The sequence below is a fragment of the Canis lupus genome, chromosome 28 (genome assembly GCF_011100685.1).
Source record: "Canis lupus familiaris isolate Mischka breed German Shepherd chromosome 28, alternate assembly UU_Cfam_GSD_1.0, whole genome shotgun sequence".
Lineage (NCBI taxonomy): Eukaryota > Metazoa > Chordata > Mammalia > Carnivora > Canidae > Canis > Canis lupus.
The window spans coordinates 30,879,965-30,900,532 of NC_049249.1; positions in this window are offsets into that span (position 1 = coordinate 30,879,965).

Below are 20,568 nucleotides of genomic sequence, written 5' to 3' on the forward strand. Positions count from 1 at the left end.
CCTGGGGTGTCTGAGCAAGAGCTCTGGGGTTCTGGAACTCCCTGAAGACTCTAGACCATTCTAATGCTAATCGAGCTGCCCTGAAACACTCTGGTAGTAAAGCCCTGACCTGTGATCCTCCACTGATTCCCCCCCCCCACCCACCAGGAGCCAGAGGTACGGTTGATCCCTTTAGGGAGCCCGGACCAATATTCCAGTACCTTTCACTGTTGGTTTTTATAGAATGCGTATCTTAGAGAGGTGCTCGCCCTAAGGCCTGTATTGCGGTGGGAGAGGAGGGCCCACCCGCAGCAAAGGCAGCATGGGGTGGTGGGTGGTGGGGAGGGAGAACTTGTGGGCCCCCCACCCCGGGAGGGGAGAGGAGTCAGCAAGGGGTGGGGAGGACCTCCTTCTACCCAAGGGAGAGGAAGCAGCAGGAAGCAGCAGGACCCCCGGGGCTGGTGGAATTAGAAAAGGCCACAGAAAGGCTCAAAGGCTCTGGAGGTTCTTAAGGATGGCCGAATGTTCTGGTTCATGTGGGAAAAACTCTAGCAAAATAGGGCCCCTACCTGTGTGCCAGGTGCAAAGGATTACCTTGAGCCAGCGAGGGCGATGTGTCTGCAGAGAGGAGGAGTTCCGTGAAGTGGGCAGCCCAGCCTCATTTTAAGAGGAGAGTTGGACCCCCATTACTGTTACTGGCATTTGTATACCCCCCACCCCCTGCTACCCCCAGCACCCCCCTCCCCCCGGGAGATTGTTGAAAGATGTGCTCTCCTCATACACCTCACCTGGGCCTGCCACTACCTGAAGCCGAGTTTACAGAACATTCTGATCTTCAGCTGGTCACCCCGGCCTGCCATGTTTCCCTACATCTGCACCCCGAACCCCAGAAGGACCCTGAACTCATGGTTCACTGCTGATGCCTCAGTGGGGAAATTCAAACCCAAGCGGGGGCTGCTTCTGAAGCTGGTCGATGGACAGGCGCCAGCAGAGCGCTGCGTTAAGTTCCTCACACGTGAAAGGTAAGAGTCGGCTCTGGGCTGTGCTTGGGTTCCAGAGTGGCCCGCACACCTCCGTAACAGGTCACAAACCCCTTGGAAGACACAGTCCTCATGTGCCAGATTGGGTTTGGGGGAGGATTAAGTGAGGAAAGCATGTTCAGAAAGTGCTTACTAAGTGCAGGGCCTGGTACATAGTAGGTGCTCAATAAGTGTTGGTTGCTATTGTCCAGTGTGGTCTGGCCCTGTGGTGCGAAGCAAGGGATGTTCCACACGAGTGGATATTCCTGAAAGATAGCATCTGATGTCTTTCTCTCATGGTGACCATTTTTGTTTAAAATCTTAGATGAATTAATTCTACACCCCGAGCTCTCCTCACCCAGACACTGCTCCCTAGAATGTTACCTTTGCTTGAAGAACCCAGTGCCATGATTTTGAAGAGCACTTGAGTGCTGCACAGTGGGTAACCCTGGGTATGTCATGCAATTTTCTACAACTTTATCGATGAACAAAGTGGGGATCAGAGAAGGCAAACCAACTGCCCGAGGTCACACAGCTTCCAGGAGGAAGACATTGGCACCCAGGCCTGTGTGACAGCAGAGCCTGCCCGTCTTATGGCTCTGCCGAGGCACGAACCGTGTTACATCCGTGGTGTGGGTATTTCATCTCCCACCTCAAGGTCAGAAGGAAGGACCAGGCTCCTGGGGACCCCTCAGATTGCAGGAGGAACAGAGAAAGCAGAGGTGGCCTGGAGGCCGCAGGAGGCCCTGAGGGCTGGGCTAGCAAGTGCTTTCCCTCTCCAGGAGCCTCCAGGCTGCCAAATGGGCTTCCAGAGGGGCCGGCCGGGGGCAGATGCCCAGAGAGAAGTGGGGAAGCAGGTTATCAGGGGAAGGGGGGGTCTCACTACCCAAAGAGCTGAGCCAGGATTCCTCAGCACAGAAGTAGGGGGCCTTGTCCAGCTAAAAAAAATCTGTACTCAGGAAAGGCCATCCAGCTGCTGACATCTGGGCACCACTGTGACTGGGGTGTCCTGCTTTCCTCCTCGAGATGGTCCTTTGTGTGATTACTGCTCCTCAGACAAGCCTCACCTGCTTTCCTTGTAGCCTTCAATGCAGGACAGCGGTCCGGGCCCGGGGGGAAGCCGACTCCGGGTGGGGTGGGGTGGGGTGGTCCTGGAGGGCTCCGTGCGGGTGACCGGGGGCCACGTGATGAGGGGTGCGGCCGGAGTGGCTTGTGACAACAGGCTGCTGGCAAACCCTCTGAGCAGGAGTAAGGAGTAGCAGCAACACGAGCTCCCAGCGTCCTTGTCAGCTACTCTCCTGCGGGCGCTTGTCCGAGCAGAGGGGGGTGACATGGTCCAGCCGAATGTGTAGCTTCCAAAGCACCGCTGAGCCCCACCTCCCTTCCGCTGTCTCTTCCTCTCCCACCTTCTTCCAGTGCTGGCTGGTCTGGGACGTGGCTGTCACGGTCACGGAGCTTCAGGGGGAGCAGGGAGGGGGACACGGATGCTCAGCTGCTGGGTGTCGGGCCACTGCCGCTTTATTTCTTCAACAGCTTTATTAGGGGTCCCTGCACCGTGTACCGTGTGCCCCCAGGGCGACGGCCTCTGCCCCCCCTGTGTCCCCAGCCCTGGAACGTGCCCGGCACGGAGCGGAGGCCTAGGTGGTGGTGGCTGAATGAATGAGCAGCGCCAAACAGAACCGAGCTGCCTCCCTCCGCTGCCTCTCCTTCTACGTGTTCTGCAGTCCATTGGAACCTCCTCAATAGACTTTTGTTCCAGAAGCAGAAGAACATGCTCCTAGGACGGAGATACACAAGGGGGAGAGGAAGCTGCGGGATCACTAGGGGATGGAGATTTGGGGAGCAGGTGGGGGTTGGGAGGACAAACAGCCAAGCTGGGGATCCAAGCTGGGATCGGGGCGGGGGTGGGGGGCAGGAGAGAGCTTTCCAGGCTGCTTTCCCAGGGCCTCCCAGCCCAGCGGGCACCACCTCTCCCCTTGAGCACAGCTGGGCACGGCGGGCCTCCCCGCTTGGTGGCCCGGGGCTCCAGACCCTGATGGAGGGAACAGGAATCCCTGGGTGACCATCCCAGTTCTCCATCCAGGGAAGAGGCCGAAATCCTGTCTTGGATGCCCTGAGGAGCCCCTCACTCTCTGGGCTCTGTTCCCCCATTTCCAGCCTCTGCTTCCTCCCAGCCTTACATCTGGATTTCCTGGGGCCTAACTCACAGGCTCGGGCTGGGGTGCTGCCCTGTAGCCTCGCACTCAGGGCTCCTGGCTGATGTCCCTCGGGGGAGAAACCCATCTCCTGAAGAAGCAGTGACCCCCACAGGTAGCCTGTGTGCTCTCGGCAGGTGGCCTAGCACCTGGCCTGGGGAAATGACTCAGAGAGGCACTGGGGGTGCAAAGCTTGCCCAGCTTTGGGTGAATGCAGAACCGGAGTCTGATCTCTGGTTCACCTGTAGATGGTGGTGTAGGGTGTAGAGGGACAGGGGCTGCGGTTCCCCTTCTCCAGGCCCTCAGGCTACCTGTACATGGGGTGCAGGTGGGTGGGGCTGTGGGGCTGGCTTCTCTGTTCATCTGATGACCGATGGTGAGGTGTTACCCCCGAGCTCCTGAATTACACCCTGCAGGGGACACTCACACATGAGGGATCCTCAGGCGCCTCTGGCTGAAGCCCCTGCTTCTGTGTCCTTTCCCCGTGATGGGGAGAGTGGAGAGGAGACTAGTGTATGGGGCTGTTCTTGGGGTGTCCTCCACCCCAGGAGGGAGGGGTCTCAGAAACAATGATGTTTGATTTGGGGTTGATAATTCTCAGTCAGTGCTGTGTACTCGTGCTGTGGGACCCCTCTCAGCTCATCTGCCTAAGCCGGACTCCTAGACATCGCCCCTACTGGCTTCTTTTCTCCCATTCCCTTCGTCAGATCCCTTAGCCACTCCTCCTGGACCTACCTTCAAAATACACCCCACATCCACTCCTCCCGCCTGTGTGGCCGTCCCCTGAGTACAAGCTGAGCTCTCCTAAACTGTGATGCCCCATTGTCACGCTCCCTTCTGTCCCCAATCCATGTTCCACTCAGGAGCCACGTGCACACACTGTGTGTGCATGCCCGTGTGTGTGCACCTGCCATGTATGTGTGCACGCGCATCTGCATGTCCACATGCATGTGTGTGCACGATATTCCTTTTTATTAAGGTATTATTTACATAGAATAAACTTCACCCATATTAAGTGTGCAGCTTGTTGAATTTTGATCATCATAGACACTTGTGTGACTGACCCAATCAAGATTTAAAACAGCTGGGGATCCCTGGGTAGCTCAGCGGTTTAGCACCTGTCTTCGGCCGAGGGCGTGATCCTGGAGTGTCAGGATCGAGTCCCACATCGGGCTCCCTGCACGGAGCCTGTTTCTCCCTCTGCCTGTGTCTCTGCCTCTCTCTCTGTGTCTCTCATGAATAATTAAATGAAATCTTAAAAAAAAAAAATTAGAACAGCTTCCTCATCCCAGAAGTTTCTTCTTGTCCCCTCTGCTCCCCATGCCCTCCTGCTGTCTCTCGTGCCAGGTGACCACAGATCTGTGTTCCATTAAACTTTTATCTTTTATAGAATGTCAGGTAAATCCCATCACACAGGATGTCGCCTTTTGTTTCTGACTCCAGTTTTGAGACTCACCCACCTCGTTGTCTGTCTCCGGGCCCGTTGCCTGAGATGGTGCTTCCTCTCTGCTCAGTGACCAGCAGGGCAGTTTCTTGCCTCTGCCCCATGTGCCCTTGGCTCCACAGCTCCTTCTGGCCCGGTTCTCTCTTCAGGGCTCCACTCAGATGCCCCCTCCTTAGAGCTCCCTCACCGAGCTGTCCCCCCACTCTACCACACACACACTTATTTTTCTCCCATATTTTCTCACTTGGTTCCTTCACGTCACAACTATATTCTTCATATATTCTTATAAGTTGAACTTTGCCTCTCAAAAATGCATTTTTTGAAGTTCTAACCCCAGTACCTTAGAATGTGACCTTGTTTGGAGACAGAGTCTTTACAGAGGTAACTGAGTTAAAATGAGTCATTAGGGTGGGCCCTAATCCGGTAGGACTGGTGTCCTTCCTTATAAGAAGGACAAGTTTGGAGACAGACCTACAGAGGAGGGAGGCCAGGTGGAGAGGGCCCATCTACAGGCCAAGGAGAGAGGCCTAGTACACATCCTTCCCTCCCGGCCCTTGGAAGGAACCAACTCTGCTGACACCCTGACCTCAGACTTCTAGCTTCAGAACTGTGTGTGAGACAATGCACATCTGTAATTGGGGCCCCCACATTCTAGTCTGGGTTACCACAGCCCTAGCCAACTAATACTGTGTCCCCCTTTTCTGCCTCACCAGAGTGTGGCTCTCCTGAGAGCAGGGATCGCCTCTGTCTCCTCAGTTCTGTCCCTGCGGCCTGGCATAGACTGGCACACAAGGGATACTTGATATGTGGCTGAATTAATGAGTGGGCACCTCTTCTTCTTGTTTTCTCACCGTAATCTCTATAAGGTTGGTTCATCAGGGTTTGGTTACCTACTCAAGGTGACACAACTAAAAGCAAGAGAATTCCTGATTCACGGTCCCATGTCATTTCAATGACTCCATAGTTCCCTAAGGGCCTTCCTGAATAATTAAAATAAAATAAAATAAAATAAAATAAAATAAAATAAAATAAAATAAAATAAAATAAAATAAATAAAGTAAAATAAAATAAGATAAAAATAAAATAAAATAAATATAAAATAAGTAAAATAAAATAAAATAAAATAAAATAATGAAATAGCCTCTTCTTACAGGCCCTGGAATGCTTAGTCTCTGAATGTGCTTCAGAAGGTTCAAAGCCATCTCTTTTGGGTTGTGCCCACACCAACAATATATCAAACCAAATACTGACACCCAGAAGGAGATTATTTACCTTAAACAAAGCAAACCAGCCCACATGACAAAAAGCCTTCTTTTCTTAATTTTAAGTACTGACCATCACACTAATTTTTAAAGCAAACACCCCAATCCATCCTCATCTAATTTATTAGAATTTGATTTACAGAGATCTTTCAAGAGGCTGTCTTTTTCCCACTCGGAGCTGCAGGCCTGTTGATTAAAACATATCTGCACACCAAGAGGCATTGGCTAGACAGGTCAGGCAAGAGAGGCCAAGCCCGGCTTTGGTCCGGCGCCTGAAGAGCTGCAAGCAGGCGAGTCCTACGCAGAGTGGCTGAGCGTCTGGACAGTGAGGGTAAGCAGAGGATAGCAAATATGTTACTTCCTTAAGTGGCTGAGCCTTGAAGCAGGTTTGCAGTGAGACAGTCCATTAAATGAAATCATTTTTTTCCAAGCTGCGTCAGTGGCAAAGCTATTGCTTTAATGCAAAATTAGTTAACTTTGGGGAATGACAGAGAGCTAATTTGCAGTTCAGCACTGGTGTGTTCTAACTCTTGCTGTTTTCTTTCTAGTGCTTCCTTCTCTGTCTCTCAGTCCTTCAGAAGTGGCTTTTCTGGGACTCTGTATCGCTGTGTGTCTGTGACTTCTACACTCTCTCATCTCTCCCCCCACTTCTGCCAGCGTCTCTCTGCCTCTTGATGTGTCTCTCTTTATCTGGCGGCCTGTGTGGATGGGTGCTGAGCCTGGCAGGCTGCGGAGAACTCCACCAGCCTCCCCCACTCTGAAAGCTGTGCTCTTGTGTGGAACGAAAGAGCACTGCAGAGAGTAAAAATCCCTTTCAGTGTGCAAATGCTCTCATTACCCTAGGATGGGAGAGAGGAACCTCTCAAACTTTGTCGTTTCAGTAAGAATGACCTTTGAAATCTGTAGAGTGACTTTCACATTTGTATCTTCTTTCCCAATAGCTAGAAGATGGGTAAATAGTGCTGAATGCTCATTGGTTGGTCCGTGGAGGGGTAGGGTGATTTATTGAGATATTAGTTTAGGTTCTGTCTTTGCTGCTGAAGAGCTAGAAAGATTGAATCTTTACTATCCAATTTTCTGGGTTCCTCTGTCCCACAGGCCCTGAGAACCTGCTTTTCTTGATGGCCTGAGGTCATTGTGGGGATGGTGCTACATAGTCTAGGGGTTAGAGAGGCAGGAAGGGCCTTCTGGGAGGGGCAGAAGGAGCACAAGTTTGTGTGCCACGCTCTGACTTAGGCATTGAGGAGACATCCAGTGTGCAAAACATTCTTCTGCTCATGGAGCTCATACTGGGTAGGTGACTACAAACCGTGATGGGCTCAGTGAGGGGAGGAGGACCTTCTGGGTAATATGGGAGAGAAGTAGAGGCTTAGTGGATGGTTTTCCTAGAGAGGAGGAACCCCTATGCCTTGGAGCCCTCAACCTCAACAAAGATTGATGCATATAAGAGTGGCAAGAAAGCAGCAGAATTTCTGCATCTGAGTAATCAAGTGGGTTTGGGCTGTGAGTGGATCAGCAGATACTGGAGCAACTATGAGACCCCCTCAAATGTTCTCCATGGGAGACCCCAGAGCCTTTCCAGAATGCTGGATGGGTGTAGGTCCCTAGTGCACTGAGCCATGCCAGTGGGATTAGGATGGGCACTCAGAGTCAAAATTAATTAAAGATTTAAAGAAAATAAAGTAAGTTGGCATGTCTTGCCCATTTAAATTTGTAATTTCCAAATCTCACCCAGACTACGATGGAAGAGGTGTGCTCAGTGGCACTGTACAGGTAGTATTGTTCCTTACTCCCTGCATATTTGCTAGCTCAGTCCTCATTTGCTTGGAAAGTATAGCTGAGTGGGTGGGTAAGAGTGACAGCTCTAGAATTGATTGTGATCTTTGCCCAAACACAGACTGATACTCACAGATTTCTTTCCCAGCCCTACCATGTGGCCTTGGGCAAGTTACTAGATTCTCCTCCCCTCAGTCAATCCATCTGTAAAATGGTGGTGATGACAGTATTCACCAGACAGGGTTACTCTGAGAAGCAAGTAAACAATGCATGTAAAGCGTGTTGAAAAGGTGCTTAGCACCTGACAAGTACTTGAGAAATACTGGCTCTTCTTTTTTCTATTTCTTACCGATTAATCTTCGAGAAAGGAACTATTGGTGACCATCAACTGTGAAGCTTTGTTTTTTTTTTTTTTTTAGATTTTATTTATTTATTCATGAGAGACACACACAGAGAGAGAGAGGCAGAGACACAGGTAGAGGGAGAAGCAGGCTCCATGCAGGGAGCCCGACGTGGGACTCGATCCCAGGACTCCAGGATCATGCCCTGGGCCGAAGGCAGGCGCTAAACCACTGAGCCACCCAGGAATCCCCAACTGTGAAGCTTTGAACCAGATGATTTCCAACGTTCTGTCCTTCTCCGAATCCAGTGGACGTAGGGTGTAGTCTCTTCTCCACCTTTAATTCACAGTGGGTAAAAGCCATGATTGCAAACTGAACTAACAATGCAGTGGCTTAACTCTTAAAGAGAACGATCTGGGGTTCACAGACAACCAACCAACAATCCGATCATGTCAGGAGAAGATAGGGCAGGGTTGGGTTGTGTGCACTGCTCCACACAGTTCATAAACACGTCTTTCCTCCTTTGGAACACTGAGCTCTCCAGTAAGTAATGACAATTGCCCCCAAGAATGAGTGACAAAGAAATGAAAAAGAAGAAGAAGAGAGAAGGGAAGACATTGAAACAAAGAAAATGGCTCATAAACTCACGGGCAACTGCATAAACTCTAGCTCTCTGTTGGCATGGGCTACCTTACAGTTTGGTTCCTTGAGAGGGATGAGGAGCAATGGCTTCAGATAGGCTTAGAGTGTGAGACTGAGCAGGGCAGGGGTGGAAGCTGTCCTTAATATACAAACAATTTTGACTGACAGGTATCTGCAGAGCAGACCTTCAGTCTCTTCAATCTCTCTGAGATGGAGTCCTCGGGCACTAGAGGATCCAAGACGGTGACGTGAACTGGATGAGCCTTGTCTTCTTACTGTAAAATGCCGTTGATACTGGCCCTGTTTAACTCTCAAGGTGATTATCAGGCTTGTAAGGCGGGGGGGAAATCTTTCCCTTCAACCCTTCCAGGTTCTCAGCTGAAGTCTGTTAATAGAACACAGACCAAGAAGGGAAAAACCAGTTTATTAATATGTGTATTGTGCACGTAGCAGGTGGGAGTACCCAGGGATGAGCTCAAAGAAATGGCTTAGAATCCGAGCACACATAGCACCTTCAACAGAACATAAATTTACAGAGAAATGACAGGATGACAGGATGAAGGAAAGCAATTTTAGGCTTCCAAGGGCAGCAAACTGTGGCAAGTTCAATATATTGAAAACTAAGGTTAGATAAAACTTTGCTAGTAAAGTTCTTTTTTTCTTTTTGAGAGAGAGAGAGAGAGAGAGAATCTTAAGCAGGCTCAATGCCCAATTGGGGGTCTTGATCCCACAACCCCAAAGTCATGACCCGAGCCAAAATCAAGAGTCAGACACATAACTGACTGAGCCACTCAGGCGCCCCTAGTCAAGTTTTTTAATGTAGATTCCTCTCGCTGGTGCTATTGCCACATTGATAAGGGTCTAGAGTTGTCTCTCTTCCCGACAGAGAAAGGGGGAAGGATACTGTAAATTTATATCCTGCTTTTAGGCAAATAGGGAAGGGTAGAGATTTTTTTTTTTAACTGCTTTGCCTTAACTGCCTTGCTAAAAAGAAAACCACAGGCCCAAGGTTTTGTCACTTGGCCCCCAGGACAGCAAACCAAGACTTCTTGCAGTTTTAACCTCTCCATCAGTAGAATTTTAAGCCAGTCAATCTGGAATTTTCTAGTCAGCACCAATGAGGTAATCTGTCACAGAAACTCTATCTCTCAAAGGAAGGTGAGGTAATGCACTTAATGACCCCTTGCTCTTCCTAAGGGAAGGTGACTTTGCCTGAAACAATCCTTTCTACTCTTTTGCTATTAACTCCTTGTCCCACCCTCCTTCCTATAAAAACCTTCCATTTTGTACAACTCCTCAGAACCCTGCCCTACTTGCTAGATGGCATGCTGCCTGAATCATGGCTCAATTAATAAAACCAATTAGATCTTCACATTTACTCAGTTAAATTTCATTTCTTAATAGTCTTCGGCCCCAAATAGTTTTTACGCCCATGTGTCACATTTGGGGGTGACATTTTGATTTCCTTCAGGCTCCCGTGAGACAGTGAGTGAAAGCATAGGAATGTGATCAGAGAAGATTGCATGCTCTCTCTCTCACTCATGCCCTGATATCTGTAGTCAGGCATTTGTGGAATGAATGGCTAGATTAGGAGTGGAGTGGGTTGTCAGGAAGAAGAGTACAGAGGTTAACGTGACACCTTTGGCAGTGCCAGCCAGGGCTGTGCCCAGTAGCCAAGACTGATCTCTTCTACTTGCCTCTGATCTGCTGCCTGGGAGTCACAAGACCTCTTTGCTGTATAAACATCACTAAATTCTTCCATCAGTTGAAACAGCCATATGGTGAGGACTTGCCTCCAGGGAACTTCTGCCCAGAGTGGGAACTACGATGAGTCAATAGGACTGACTAACAGACTCTAGAGAGAAGACATTGCCTCTTGGCCTCTTAAATGAATTCTCCAGCCAGAAGCCTCCTGTCTGCTCTCTGTGACTTTCAGAACAATCTCTCCCAGTTGTGTAATATTAAGAGTAATAGAACATTTGGGAGATGCATCAACATAATCAACAAACCTAGAAATAATAATCCCTGGCACTTCTAATAGAACAGAAAATAACAGTAAAGCATCTAAAACCTACAAGTTCACATTGGAAACTTACTTCATAAATAATAAGCCATTAACAGTGATTTCACTATTAAACAGTCAAGTAAAGAAAACATGGAAACTTAAGCTGCCAAGAATAAAGTCAACCACTGTATATTTTTATTTTTTTAAGATTTTATTTATTTGAGAGAGAGAGAGAGAGAGAGAAAGATGCTTAATGGACTGAGCCACCCAGGTGCCCCAATCACTATATGTTTTAAACATGATCAGTCCTCAAAACATCTGACTACTGATGAGGACAAATTCATTTCTGTCTTGGACAATCTCATGCTTTTATCCTCCGACAAGACCAGATTGGGAGCTACAAGATCGACAATGGTAATGATCAAAACGATGGCTGGAAGGAGCAGAACATTAACAGGGTACAGAATCCCCAAAATGTGTGGGTTTGTTTGGGATGACGACAAAAGAAGCCACCACGTAGTATTATATAAGCAGTGCCTTGCCAGCCATAAACTCTACTCCAGCCCCTTCAATCAATTTTGTTAGCTCGGTGTGGTTATCTACTTTTGTTTTCTGTCCTGCACACTTTCCTTCGGATAGTATTTAACTTTTGGGGGGGAACTATCCATTCTTCCCAGTAAAAGTAGGTCGGGCCCCCATCTCAGTGGCAGAGGTGAAGCATGTGACCTAGTCTGGCCAATCAGAATATCACATCCCTCTGACCCAAGTGACTGGTTAAGAGGATGGACCAATCAGAGCTGCTGAGCCTCAAATCCAGGACTTTTGGAGGGAACCCTGGAAAAGGAAGCTGCCTATTGCTGGGGTCGCTGAGAGAATGAGATGGGAAGCTTGAATGGCTGCAGCCATGTTACCAGCAGAAAAGAGGGGTATGTGCCTGTAGGTGGAGCCCACACAGAGGAAATCAGAGCCAAAAGATGGAGGGACCGAAATGGCTGATGTCACCTGGGCCACCCAAACCAGCTATGCAGAAGACCAACCCTGCCCCTGGCTTTCAGGAACTTGAACCAGTGAATTCCTTTTTCCTCTGTAGCCAGGTTGAGTTTCATTTTGCATTTCATGCGTCTAAACAAAGGGGACACTACTTTCAGCAGGTGCCAATGACTAAGTCCAAGCCCTACAAGACCAGCAGTGCTCCTGGTGTCCCTTCTCTGGAGTGGGGGTCTGTCTGAGTCTTGAGTTTTTTGTTTTTTGTTTTTTTTTTTTTTTTTTTGAGTTTCATTTGCTTCCCTTGGCTTGCTCTCCTCCAGCCCTGAAGCTGGCCGTGGCACCCCACCGTCCAGCTGATGCTTGGAACCTGTGCAGTGGGACGCTGTGTTATTCAACTTTCTCCATCACTAGCACACTGTTTTTCTGTCTTGGGTTATGCAGCCAGAATGCAAAGCCCCGCAGCATGCTGGGTTGAATTCCACCGCCTGCATTCATCAGCCTGAGTGTGTACATGCAGCTGGGCTGCAACTGCCATTTCTGTCTGATGGCTCAGAGCCACAATTTCGCCACGTTACTAATACCCATTATGTCATTTTGGAAAATGTAGGGATCTGGCTGTCCAGTGTCTCCAAATATGTGGATGTAAATAGATAAATACATATTTAAATCTGCCCTTACTTTGATGTGATCTGAGGAGAAAATGCAGTCTTTGTGGTTTATTTCCCATAGAAACAAGAAGAAAGTCAGAGAACACACAGTCAATGTCACAAGTAATAGTGAAACACAAACACCATTTGTAAATTACTTTTACAATTACTACAATAGTGTTTGTGTTTCACAAGTGTTGTGACAATTGCCACATTTTGTGAATGACATAACCCTCTGCAGGCAGGCGGGGAGCTTCTAGAATCTCAGCTGATGTTTATGAAAGGAGAAGCACCTCGATGTAGTGGGCAAGGGAGTCCCTGAGCTTGATGTGCGTGCAGAGGCAGTGTCTTCACATTGCATGGTCGTGTGGAGGCTTAGGACACTTACTGGAGAGCCTCATGTTCATGAAATATATTTTTCTTCTATCAGTTGCTACTGTAGACCCAAAAGTTTGTTGTCTGAATTGAGCCAAATAAGTATATTGACTCTCCGGCCCATTTGTGCTCAGATGATGTGTAGCGTACTAAGTTGAGGTCTGAGTCTGATAGATATTGACATTCTGGAAAAAACAAGATGTCAAAGAAAAATTTTCACCATGATTCAGTGAGCAAATAGGATCTAAAATTCTGTTTCTATGGAATAAGAGAGCTGCCCTTGTTCGAGCAGATTTGAGTCTAGTACTTCTACAGGGACTGTGGGGAAGGGGGAGGCATGTCATTGCATTTCTTTCTTTCTTTCTTTCTTTCTTTCTTTCTTTCTTTCTTTCTTTCTTAGATTTTATTTATTTATTTATTTATTTATTTATTTATTTATTTATTTATTTATTCACGAGAGACACACACAGAGAGAGAGGCAGAGACACAGGCAGAAGGAGAATCAGGCTCCATGCAGGAAGTCTGATATGGGACTTGATCCTAGGACTTCAAGATCATACCCTGAGCTGAAGGCAGATGCTTTAACTGCTGAGCCACCCAGGCGTCCCTGCATTTCTGAACACTGTTTCAATTACATATGTTTTTTGACAACAAGAAACAAAGGAAGGAAGAAAGGGAAAAAGAGGAGAGGAAGGAAGGGAGAATGAAGAAAAAACCAAAATGCAGAAAAAGAAGGAAAAAGAAAAGTAGAGTCACAATTCTATTGTATCCTTGCCTGGAAGGGAAGACACTTGGCAGTTGATGGGGCTTGGGGAGTGGTTGAAGGGATGTGAGCAGAGTATGACACAGAAGCCATCATCTAGAAATCAGAATAGACTGGTTTTCTTGAATGGCAGAGGAAGAATTAGAACCGGTAAAGTAGGCAAGGGATTTCAGTTCTGAGAACTTTCTTCATGGAGAAATGGGCTTCCAAGTGAGGTAGTGAGCTCTGTATCTGAAGATGTGCACAGCAGAGACCAGACACATAGAGGGTGTGTTGACGAGGAAATTCATACTTTAGGGAAAACGTTAGACTGGCTAACTGCTGAGAGCTGTGTTTTCACATTTGACTCTTGGAAATCTTAATGGTGATCTTAATGGAACACCCAAAAGAAGCTCGAACCATTCAGGAACAATAACTCCTGGGCTCATGGAGAGCTCAGAGGAGGAAAACTATGGCAGCAACAACAAAACACACACCAAGTCACGCTTTGCAATAATGAGGAGGTGATTACTTCCCTTCAAAAACTCCACGGGGAACAATAGTAGGTAAAAGTTAAATCACAGGCATTTCCCCTTGTTATCTGGCAAGTAACTTGAGTTGCCTTCCCAATTAGCCCTGTGCCGTCAGCTCTGGAGAGCTCTCAGAACCTAGTGAGATGGTTATAAAAGTCGCTCAGTCCCAAACTGTGCATGGTCATTGTTGGCCAGAACACTGCCACCCACATAATGACATGAGTAAGAGGCACGAAAGAAGCCACTTATGCTCCGGGACATATGACATAATAGCATTTGGAGCTATTGCATGGCCCTGCAATTCATCCATTTTCTATGAAGCTAAGCAAAATCTAAGTTCCTAGATCACTACTTACAAGTCCAGATGGAAAAAATTTCCTTCTCCCACCTGTTCTTGGCTCACTGTATTCTATGGACCTGATGGCTGCCACTTTCTGCAGGCTATGCTGAGTGGCTATTTGTAAATCATCATTATTAAATGTTGGGTTGCTTTTTAATGTGCCCATTAAAGGAAAGAGACCTGGCATAGTTCCCCAGGAATGATAGAGAAACCAAGATACCATCCTGACAGAGAGTCATTTCTACAATTCCCAATTTTCTTCTTCTGGAGGCAGCCAATATTTATGCAATGAATTCTCATTCACTGGCTTTGAAGTCACTGTAAGGGTTGGGATGGAGATGATATTACAAAGGCCAGAGAAACTGAAAAGGAAATGGGCACATCACCTCCCTGGAAGGAATTTATCTAGTGTTCATTATTCTCCTGTGCCGTGGTTAAGCAGCTTTTCTTTATCTCATTCAAGCAAGCCCAGCCTTTGGCTCTTCCTAGGCAGAGGCTGTCAGCTGGCCTCTGAAATTTTTTTGTAAATGTTTAGTTAATTAGATGTCAAGCACGTCAGATGGTAGATAAACAGGAGCAGTTTCATATTCAAAGAGTCTGACAGGGATAAAAGCAATTGCTAATTATGAGAAGAAAAATTTTGATAAAAGACAAAAGTGCACTCAAAGATTTAGTTTCTTGCTCTCTGGTTCTACGGGCTAATTCACATCCTCAGCAGCATTTAGTATTGTCAGTCTTTTTAAAACTTTAGCCTTTCTAGTGAGTGGCAGTTGTATTTGTATATGGTTGCGGTGTTAATTTGTATTTCAGTATCATGGCTAATGACACTGAACACTTTCTTGAGTATTTATTGGGCATTCTTGTATGTGTGTTTATGTGTGCGTGCATGTATTTGTATGTGTGAAATGTGTTTGTGTTGTCAATATTTTGCCCATTTTAATTATGTTTTTTTGTCTTAGGTTGTAGGGGTTCTTTATATATTTTGGTTATGTGTCCTTTTTCATATCAACATGTTGCAATTTCTCTCTCCCAGTCTGTGGTTTGCTTTTTCATTTTCTTAACAGTGCCTATCAAAGAATAAATGTTTTTAATTTTAGTAAAGCAAATTTATCATTTATTGTCTTTTATAATAGGTACCTGTTGTATTCTAAGAAACCTTTGCCTTCTCTAAGGTGGCAGACTATTTCTCCCATGTTTTCTCCTAAAAGTTTTGGGTTTAATTTTTATATTTAAATCTGTGACCCACTTTGAATTACTTTTGTTTAAAACGAAGCTATTATTTATTATGGGCTTTATAACATAAGTAGGAGAAAAATAAGATATAATAATAGCACATATAACAAAGAGGGGTTAGAGGGATGGAAATACATAGCTCCTAGGTTATATCTGAAGTTTTATAATGCTATGTGGGTGAGTAGCCCATGGTTAATTAAAAATAAATATTTTAAATCCTTGAGCAACCACATAAAAAAGCTGATAAGCTAATAGAAGAGATTTTAAAAATGAATGCTAAAAATGCTCAAATAGAAAAGTAGGCAGGAAAACCAGAAATAAGGACCAAAGACCATACTGGACAAGTAGAAGACAAAACAAGACGCAGATTTAAACCCAACCATACCTTTCCTTACATTAAATGTAAATGTTATAAATACCCCAATTAAAAAGTAAAGATTGTCAGAGTGGATTTAAAAAGTAAGAGTTATATGCTGTCTACAAGAAATTATCTTTACATATAAAAGCAGATGGGTTAAAAGTAAAGAATAAACAATGGTTAAAAGAAACCTGGAGTGTTCATATTAGACTAATGATGAAAGTGTTGATTTTCCTGAAAGATATTTTAATCTTAATATGTATACAAAATTTCAAGAATGCATTAAGCAAAAACTCATAGAACTGAATAAAAAAATAGACTGATCAATAGTTGTAGATGGAGATTTTAGCACCCCTGTCTCCGTAAGTAACAGAACTAGTAGACAAAACCAAAAAAAATTTTTTTCAGGATAAAGAAGGTTTAAATGACATTATCAATCAACTGTCTCAATCACTGATGCAATCTTAGCACTATCTGTTGCAGAGAGAGAGGGCAGGAATATATCACCTCACCCTTTGCTTGGTACCATCTACATTAGTTATGTTTGGCTTGCAGGGCCCAAGCAGGTCATGGAAATGAGTGAAGTGGTAGTTAAGGTAGGGCCATGGCAAAGAGACTATGAGTTTCTAAAACATAACCAACCCCTTGCCTCAAACTTGCTGTGAACACACCGGAATATGGATCCAGAACTGCCAGACCTTCTGATTTGTCAAGAGATGCCAGTAATCCAGCTTTTATGTAAAATATATTGATTCTTAAATATTAAATATTAAATAAACATACTGATTCCAGTCATTGTACACAGAGTTGCCTAATCAGCCTTCCCGAACACTACTCATAGCACCCCTTGCTCAGGAGTGATAGGTGCCCGGTTCTCCTTCCCTTTCTCTCCTATTGCTCCCCTGTACACACTCTGCATGCCTGTCCCCTCTTCCTGTACCACTTTCATTGATGATGCACCCATTAACCTTGCTCAACCTATCCTTTCTCCCAGAACAAACTCCATCCTCTCTGCTGTCAAAACCACATCCCTAGACTAGCTCAGTCTTAATGAGACCCCATGGACTAATTTAAAATACCCCCAAAGAGTATTTTAAACTGTCCAACATGACTCCCAGTCAATGCTCTTTCGCTTATTCTGGTCTATTGCTGAAAAATCTGTGACCTGTCATCTCTTCCAGCCCAGGAGATGGGCAGGTACCCATTCTGTTACCTGGAGGCATTCTGATTAGGAAATTTATCCTTTCCTGGGCTTCTCTTTTACATTGCCTCCCTAAACCCTGTTCATTAAATCACCCAGCATGTAGGACATGTACCATCCCCTTTATAATTACAGCCTCTCTCCCTATTTCTAGAATAATCATCTCTCCATTTCCCATTCTCCTCCCAACACCCCCCATTCAGCTTCCAAAATAGCAATCCTCATTTTATTTTAAAACTAGTCCTCCCCTCAAGTCTTTCCCAGCCTAATCCTCTCTTCTTCCCTCTCCTCTTTTCAAATGAAGCCAATGGACTCTTTTTAGTACTTCTTCCGAATACTCTATCCATACTTTTTTTTCAGAAGAGGAGCCATTGTCTCTTTCTGGAATACCTACTTCAAAGTTACTCGTGTCCTTTCCCATCTTTCCCTTAACTAGTCATAAGTTTAAGTGTTCAACTAACTTCTAATAATAGGTCATGATAATAGCCTAAAATTTATCCAGTACTTACAGTACATCTCATTTCATTTTTATAACATTGTGAAATAAATAGTATTTATTATCCTAGTTGCACAGAAGGGAACATTAATAAATCATTTGTCTAAATTCATGGAAGTAGAAAATGGCAGAGCCACGACTCAAATCCCAATCCAGGTTATTCTGACCCCCAAACTAGCATCAGATGCCATTCCCCAACCATGTTAAAATGTGTAGTAGTTTCCTGTTGTTGGCAAATCTAGTCCCATATGCTGGGTGGCTTAAAACAACAGAAAGTTTTTCTTTCACATTCTGGAGACCAGAAGTCGGAAATCAAGGTGTTAGCAAGGTTGGGTCTGGGGAAGAATTAATTCCACACCTTCTCCTGGCTTCTGGTGGCTGCTGCAATCTGTGGCTCTCCTTGGTTTGTAGACTTAACGCTTTAATCTCTGCTTCTGTCTTCACATCATCTTCTCCTCTGTGTGTTTTCTCTTTCTTTCTTCTCTTATGGGGATACTTGTCATTGGATTTAGGATTCACCCTTATCCAAGATGGTCTCATCCTGAGAAGTCATCTTGAGAAGTCATCTTGAGAAGACATTTTTCCCAAATAAGACCACATCATAGGTTCCATACCCTTGGGTGAGACACCATTGAACCCACGTAAAAGAGAAATCTTCTTAGGGCATGTGGTAGCTGTTTCCAGTCCAGGCTGCAGAGACTTCTGCCCAATGCAGATTCAGTGTGTCACTTCACCTTATCGATATCCAAGATTCCTTTTAATTCCAGAATTTTATGAGAATAACAGGGGTCATTGAAGATGAAATTCACATTGTACAATAATCTACACACATACACACACACACACACACGTTCAGTAGGTAACGTAGTCACTTTTAAACACCAAGAAGATTTAATTAATGTATCTGGTTGGCAGTCTCTACCAATGAAAACCCTAGTCTGAAGAGCTGGGGGTTCCACCTCCCCTTTGGCCTGGATCACTTCCTTCCTTAATTCTCCTGGTCCCAGATCTCCCACCTGTTCTGCTCAATCACACCCCTACCCCCTGGCTGGTCCCTTCCTGGCACCAAATCTTACACCCTCACTACAGAGTTCCCAGAGTTCCAGCCTCAGGGTCTCTCACCTCACAGCGCTTACCCTGTGGGCTGTTTTTCCCTGTCGTTGTCACTGTAGTGCCTACAACTGCAGTATCACTGCAGTCCCAAACCCCTGCCGTGGAAGTCACAGCCAGAGGTGCACTCTAGGCTTCATGCTGCTGACATAATGCCTTCTGCCACATGCCACGGCAGCCAGGGGAGGGTTATGGCCCACTGGGGGCAGCGCAGGAGATAAATCCCTCCCCAGCTGTGTGCTACTGCTGGATTGATTTTTACCCTTTAATTATAGCTGTAGTTAGTGCCTTATGGATTGTTATAGAGTCAGACCCCGCAGAAACGTCTGTGAAGTTTGGCAGCAGAACAGGGGAGTCAGCAGCTCCGGTTATGTTATGAGGCTCTTCCCGAAAATGTGCCGCAGCTGGTGCTCTGTGGAAGTGAAAACTGCAAGGGAATCCTGTTGTGGGTTATTGCTAGACCCCATCACCTCCCAAAGAGGGTGGATGTCTAGGGCTCAAAGTGCCCTAAGGGCCCTTTGGAAAGCTATAGATGCCTCTATGAGTTTGCAGGAGACAGGCAGAGACAAACTGCACTCCCCAGAAGGAGGGGGAGATTTGGGACTGATATCCACTGGTAAGACCCCACTAGGCCTATGAACCTGACATATATCCTGTACCCGTGAGGACAGTCCCCAGGACCCAGCACCTCCATGTAATTCAGCCACTAGAGAATTAATGCCTGACCCAGCAGGAGGCCTCCAGGCACCTGCTGTGATAGTTGGTGCATTGTATTTGTTTCCTCAATATTTAAATGTTGCCCAGGAGGAACAGGAAAGATGCATCAGGGAAACTGAGTTCCCTAGGCAGGAAGATAGGAGGGAAAGGGCCATGGGGTTGCAGCGGGAAGCCCGGGGAGGAGCAATGTGTCAGTGGCGCTTTCTGAGCTTGTGTTTCTGAGCTTTGTTACAGCTTCTGTTAAACCTATCGTGGGCTTGGTCAGGATTCTTGGTGGTGGATGTGAGAGGGGCTGAGCCTTGAACGAAGCAGAGCTGACTTGCAAAGGCAAGAAGAACAGCACGTACTTGGGACAGATACCCAGGTGCTGAGGCTCCAGGATGTCCGTGGGCTCAGAGACCCAGAGCCCCACTTGTCTGGGGAGGGGATGCATTCCAGCTGGTGAGTCCAGTGGCCAGAGAGGTGCATCTGGGCCCACTAGGGCTGACAGTGGCAAAACACAACTTGCCTTACTACCCTGGGTGTGTGGATCACCTGGAGGAGGAAGAGGGTCATGTTTAGCCATGCTTTCTTGTAGAGAGAAAAAAAAAAAAACTCTCTGAAGGTCAGGAAGATTGAAACAGCAGCTTCTTGGAATATTCTCTGATCTCCTGGACTTCCACTAGGAAGGCTTCCTTCCACTAGGGCTTCCTGTCTCTGCCCCAGAGGTCTCTGCCCAGAGACCAGAATTGGGCTTTGCTGTGCTTGTGCCCTGTACCAACATGGACCAGGCATCAGCCCAAAGGCCACAGAGATGAATGAGACGCTGGTTTTGGTTTCGAACTGAGCCTAGCAGCCAATGTCAGCATCTTCTCCAGGGACATTTCCTGCAGGGTCAGTACATGCCATTCCTCCTGCCCAGTCCCTACCTTTCATATGTAGGATCCCACTTTTTTGTCTTATGCCTACCTACAACTTAGATTGTGTTTCCTTCCTCCGCCCGTGGAAGAGCCCTTCTCTAAATATGTGCTATATATTTCCATTTGATGGTCAAGCTCCCTGAAGAGCATTAACTTCTCCTTTCTCAAGTATTCTAAATTAGAAGCTGATGGATTTTCTCTCAGTGATCCTTCCAGAATATTCCATGGGCCTCAGTTCTCCAATCTGTATGACTGAAGGAGTTGAAC